This window comes from Polyodon spathula, chromosome 2 (genome assembly GCF_017654505.1).
Source record: "Polyodon spathula isolate WHYD16114869_AA chromosome 2, ASM1765450v1, whole genome shotgun sequence".
Taxonomy (NCBI): domain Eukaryota; kingdom Metazoa; phylum Chordata; class Actinopteri; order Acipenseriformes; family Polyodontidae; genus Polyodon; species Polyodon spathula.
Window position 1 is genome coordinate 103,718,785 of NC_054535.1, and position 6,000 is coordinate 103,724,784.

At 34.8% G+C, this 6,000-nt stretch overlaps 1 long non-coding RNA gene across 1 annotated transcript in view; it reads left to right on the forward strand.

The window, feature by feature from the left end:
* Positions 1-6,000, forward strand: part of LOC121306161 — a 57,357-nt gene that overhangs the window by 21,340 nt on the left and 30,017 nt on the right. Inside the window, exon 2 of the long non-coding RNA XR_005948163.1 lies at positions 2,601-2,714. This is a non-coding gene — a long non-coding RNA (uncharacterized LOC121306161). The remainder of the gene's footprint in view (positions 1-2,600; positions 2,715-6,000) is intronic.

A 6,000-nucleotide genomic window follows, 5' to 3' on the forward strand; every position in this document is an offset into this window, starting at 1 on the left:
ACAACATTGATACAAAGAATGTTGATGGATGTGGTTCCTTGACTAAGAATTCATGGTAATGACCTAATGGCTTGTTAATAAATTAGATATCTGGGTAGTTTTGGCTTTATGCATTAAAACAAAATAAAAAAAAAAAAAAAGTGCCGGAAAACAAAAGGTACTGACTTTTAAAAAAATTATTTGCTGTTTATTTTTGTTGTTTTCCTTTTTTTTTTTTTAAATACTGTTTTTCAATAAACTTAAAATAATCAGATTTATTTGTATTCTCGTTTTTTCTGTCTTTATTTAGTTCTGTCCACTGTAACCATTCTCCAAATTATCCAGCACAAGCTTATCTTAAAACAAGAACCAGTCACTTGTAATATTCATACCATTTTATAAACATATTGTCAAATGATGTAAAAAGAAAAATGGAATGAAAATTCGAAATACCATAACAATCTCAATATAACAGTTTTATGAATATAATGTTCCACACAGTGGCACTGGACATCATTGAGAGTTAACTGCAAAGTTCAGATTGAATGGTATGCAATGCAATCATAAGATGTCAGGTTCTGAGTGTTTTCTCAATGACTGTGAGAGATCCTCCATATTTAATCACTTTAACCACTGCCATGGAGGCCAGATTTGACAAATTACTGAACATCCATTCAGCTGGGTAACATGTCATTATTACCTGTCCATTTGTAAGATCTGCCCATCTAGCTAGCTGTTGCAAAAAACAACTGTGTGCATTCCAGCCCATCTACTGCCGTACCTGCAGTTTAATGTCATTTAACCTTTCAGACATTCAAATTGTGCCTGTCAGGTTATTCATCAGTTGCTTTTGTTAATGGTTCATTGTGCATTTTGCAGGATATTTATTCTAAGCAGGTTTGCTTCTGGTCAGTTAGCAAGGTCTCACTCTTAAACCCTGCTGGTACATGACTGATCTTAACAAGGTGTGTTTCTTTCAGTCTTACATAGCAGTAAAGGTCTACTAGCAGGGGATCTGCTGTAAACAGAAACGGAATTTACATTTTCCATTAACTTTCTCCAGATGTATATTGCAATATAAGAAAGTTGATTAGCAGCTCTTTGAATATTGTCATTAAATACTCAGTATTTTCATTAAAAAAAACAACAAATTCTAAGCAGTATCAAGCTTGTAGTCGGTTTCAAAGAGAATTCAGCTGCCAGGTTTTAGATCAGCATACAGGTCCTGGTGTCAGACCCTCCTTCATGTAATGAGACCTGACATTTAGCAGGCTCAGGAACTTTCTTTTTTTCTCCCTTTGGTTGCAATCTCTGTAATCATACCTATTTTTACACTACAGTTGAACATTACATACCGTGAAGGACTGTTCAGTGTATCCATTCACAACAGCAGTTCAACAAAATAATAGAAACCACGCCCATAATATCATTAGTAAAGTATAGGGACACTGAGCAGCCAGGATGGCATTGACATGGTGAGTCAAGGTGATTGAATTGTTGTGATGCTCACTGTGGCAGGTACAGTACATGCTGTTGTTCTGTATAACAGAAAATGCTATTTTAATAATGCATTAATAAGACGTGTAAGGCAAAGTACAAGCTTCATGCTGTCTATGTGGTGTTTCCATTGTTGTTTCCTCCAGCCCCTGTATGTTTTAAATTATAAGTTCATTTACATTATTAAATCAAGCCTTATTAATTAGAATGCATCCTAGAATTGCTTAACCTTGAGTCTTTATTTAAGAAGGCTTATTACATTATGTGAGCCTGGTTCAGAAATTGACTTAAGCATTTTATTATCTGTTAGCAGTACACTTTATGCAATTTCTCACAGTGCAGATTGCATGGTAATCAAATTAGACTCTGCTGGAACATGCTTTTTAGTTGGCAGTAATGGTGCGCTCATGATATCAAACTTCTCACTTGAGACGATCCCATTTCACTAGACTTCACCTTTCACCTACAGTAAAGAGACTGACATCGAAACAGGCTACTGCCAACAAATGAAAAGGGTTTGGCTTGACGACAAAAAAAAACTAAAAAAAAACTAAAAAACGGGAAGACTTTTCACAAAAGAAGACCCAAAACAAGAACTTAACTGCCCTCTATCCTTTAAGAGGGTGAACTTTGAGGGTCAAGGGTTAAGTGACAAATTAGGCCACATTCATGAAGCGTTAGCAGGCTGGTTAATTTGTAAGTCTTTTTGGCAGACACAGAATAAAACCTGCTCACCCTTGCAGTATATGATCCACATGCTAGTTTCAGTTCCCGGACACCTATTTGCAATACCTTAATGACTTTAAATATTGCATTTTTATGGAGCTTTTAAAAAAAATGAGTGCAATTGTAATTCTTTTTTGACCCTAGCTTACCAGGACTAAGGTAGAGCATTGTCAATCCACACTATTTCCCTCTGGCACCTTTGAAACAAATTTCCAGACAAGTGGAAACGAACATATCGCACAAACATCCAGTCAATAGTCTTTTTATTTTAACACACAGTATATATCGTGCCTCTGGAAAGTTTAATTGAATGCCAGGGAAATAAAGCAGGAGCTATATTATTGAGACATTACGTCATTTTTCTCTGATGCCATTTTCTATAATGTTTTGTGTTGCAGAGTTTTGAAGAGATGACCATTGCTTACAATCCACTGTAAAAGAATTGCAAAATTGGCCTGTTCAGAATTATTACTGGAATTAGGTCAGCGTGAGGCCCCCTCTGCCAATCCAAGGTAATCCTGCTGAGAGTCAAGAAATCCAAAATGTTGTGTGCCCAGCTGCCTGTCCTCTGTGTCAGGCCTTGCAGAGGTTCTGTGTGCCTGCAGCCAAGACAGGCTGGAGAATGGGTAAAGGCAGATATGTAAATCCTTCACAAGACACAATAAACACAGAACTATATTTGGAGGGCTTTTTAGTCAACTGGCCCACAGGCAGTATTAAAACTTTTCACCCCTGCTTGTCTTTAGGCTATGTCAGTTGTACAAGGAAAACTTGAATTGTCTTTATTATTATTATTATTATTATTATTATTATTATTATTATTATTATTATTTATTATTATTATTACATTATTATTACATCACACATTAACTATTCCACCTTCTAATTTTAAAAATAGTAATAGTATGTCTAGTGTTTAATCTAATTGATTCATGAATAGAATATGGTCTGTTCCATCCTTATGTTCTTATATTTAATCAGTTTGCAAAACAACCCTGGATACTATTCCTGTAATATATTTAAGAGCTAATTATGCTGGGGAAAAATTACATAAAAGGACCCATTTTTAAAATCTCAGGACCTACTAACTGAATGCTGCTGTACAGTACTGCTAGCAAATGAGCTTTCTGTTGTTTCAACAAGGCATACTTTTTATTTTAACAAAGGTATAACTGTTTCATTGTGGAGTTAAAATAATTTCTATTAAACTATCATTCAGGATATTGTATACCTGGGCAAAATGCATGACTGCTATAGTTGTATTTTTTAATATTATCTAATCAAACACATGTATGGAACAAAGGGCTTATGCAGACTCTTGAGGCCTAAATGCGGCCAGCTTGACTTCCACTGTTTTCTCCCATGTTTTCCTATGTAGCCCTTATTAAGCGTACTGTAACTGTTTCAGTGAAGAAAGAACCCACTGCAGCTGGAGATAAACCAGGAAAGATGTCAAAGGAAGTGTAGAGGATTCTAAAGGGTGCAAACCAACATGTGATCAGCTCCATGCACAGCGATAAAAGAATCTGTGAAAAATAGTACTGAATGTAATGGGGCAGGATCTTAAAACCGCTGGGACTACACATTCAATCAGAATTTAGCATGCAGCATCATCCTGGAAGAAACGGTTACATGTACAGTATGTATGTAATGGTGCAAGCACAGAAATATTGCTGCAGGTTTCAACAGCAGAAGTATTCTTCATATTTCATCTGTTTCTTTGTCAAATCTGACACTCAATTCAAATGCCCCACCTACTTTAAAATACAGTTATCTCCACAAACAAAAGACAGTGGAGAAAAAAACAGAACATTTTAAGAAATGAAATTCCATGCATGTGTAAAAACAGGATACACATGGATTGGTGGTAGAATACCTTGATATAGTCTGCTTGGTCCAAGAAATTGTGATGTAAGCCATTTACTGCACACACACACACACACACACACACACACACACGCACACACATGCACACATATACACAGACGCACACAATCACACACACACACACACACATATACACTGAGATACACACACACACTCAAGCAAACACACAAGCAAGCAGGCACGCACACACTCTCACACATTGAAATACACACACACGCGCACACAAGCTCTCACACAAACACACACACACACACACATACACATAGACTGAGATGCACACACACACACTCACGGAAACACAAAAGCAAGCATTCATGCAAACACACATGCAAGCACGCATGCAAGCACGCACACGCACACACACGCATGCACCATATACAGTAGGCTATGCCATGCATGCATACATACTGTACATCTCCATTCTATTAATATTTAAGTACTGTGTGTCTATTTATTAACAAAATAATTAATCAAAATACTAAATATATGTGCATATTTTCCAAAGGATAGGAGGAGCGTTGGTCCATCTTTCTTTTAGATAGCATTGAAAGTGCAGCATGCACAGGAAAGATTTACAAGTCTTAAAATGGATGTCAGCAAGATTATTTTTAGGCCCAGTGTAATTAGACATCATTTAAAACTGCATCTTGCTATTAAAATGTTATATATTTATAAATTAGATTAGTGTAACAGTTCTGAAAAATGAAGACCCCTCCCCATCAAAGAACCCATGCTGAAAACCCAGCCGAAGCAGGCAGACTGCTTCTCTTCTCTGTGCTGCACAGATAGTACCAATAGTACCCTTTAACACTTTCTACAACATCCAATAAAACCAAATTGGTTGGTGATTTTTTTTTTTTTTTTTTTTTTTTGCACCATAATCCACTAAAGAATAAACAGAGATTATGAAATGTGTGACAAAAGTGAAACAAAAACCAGTGGGCCTCCCTTTTTCCATTAGCAAAATATTTTGCATTCAGGTCTTGTAATAATAAAAGGTTAGGTTGGTGTGGTCATTTAGATTAGACACACTGAAACCTGTATTAAAATCTTTTTAAAATAACCAGTTCTGCAGATCAGAATGCCTGCTTGGTAGTGTATTCTGTGTTGCTGCTTAATGCTTATTTATTTAAAATGTTTTAATATATGTTTTCAATAAATATTAAATTATTAGTTTATAAAAATTATCTTTATTGTCAGCATTATCTGTTAATATGTGGTTCGTAGAAACATAACATAGCAATATGCCGAGCGCAAATCAGAAATAATGTTTTCCCTCCAGTGGCATTGCTCTGTTATTTACATATATGCAATTTAAATATGAGCTGTGCCTTTATTTTAGGATGAGACAGTGGCCTGATGATTCACTACTCATAATTATAAATAGACAGCACCTCATCGGAACTCCTCTTCCTCCTTCAACTTCCCTTTTTTATTTAACTAGTGGAAAAAAATAATAATAATAATAATAATAATAATAATAGCCTAAACCTAACGAGTGATTGCTCTTAGAACGTAACACCAAAAAGACCATTTCTGGTGACTTCTGTCGTCTTGTTTACCGTGGTAGTACCACAAAACGTTTCACATATCTATTAAATTAAAAAAAAAAACTACCCACACACACACACACACACACACACACACACACACACACACACATATAATATAATATATAGTATATATATATACTATATATATATAATAATATATATATATATATATATATATATATATATATATAATATACCCTTATTAATGAACATAAAACATTACGAAACTTTTCTATGAAAAATCGTCTGTAAACGACAAGACTTACAGTTTCAAGTAAAAAATAATAATAATAATAATAATAATAATAATAATAATAATAATAATAATAATAATAATATAAAACACAGCTATATTTCC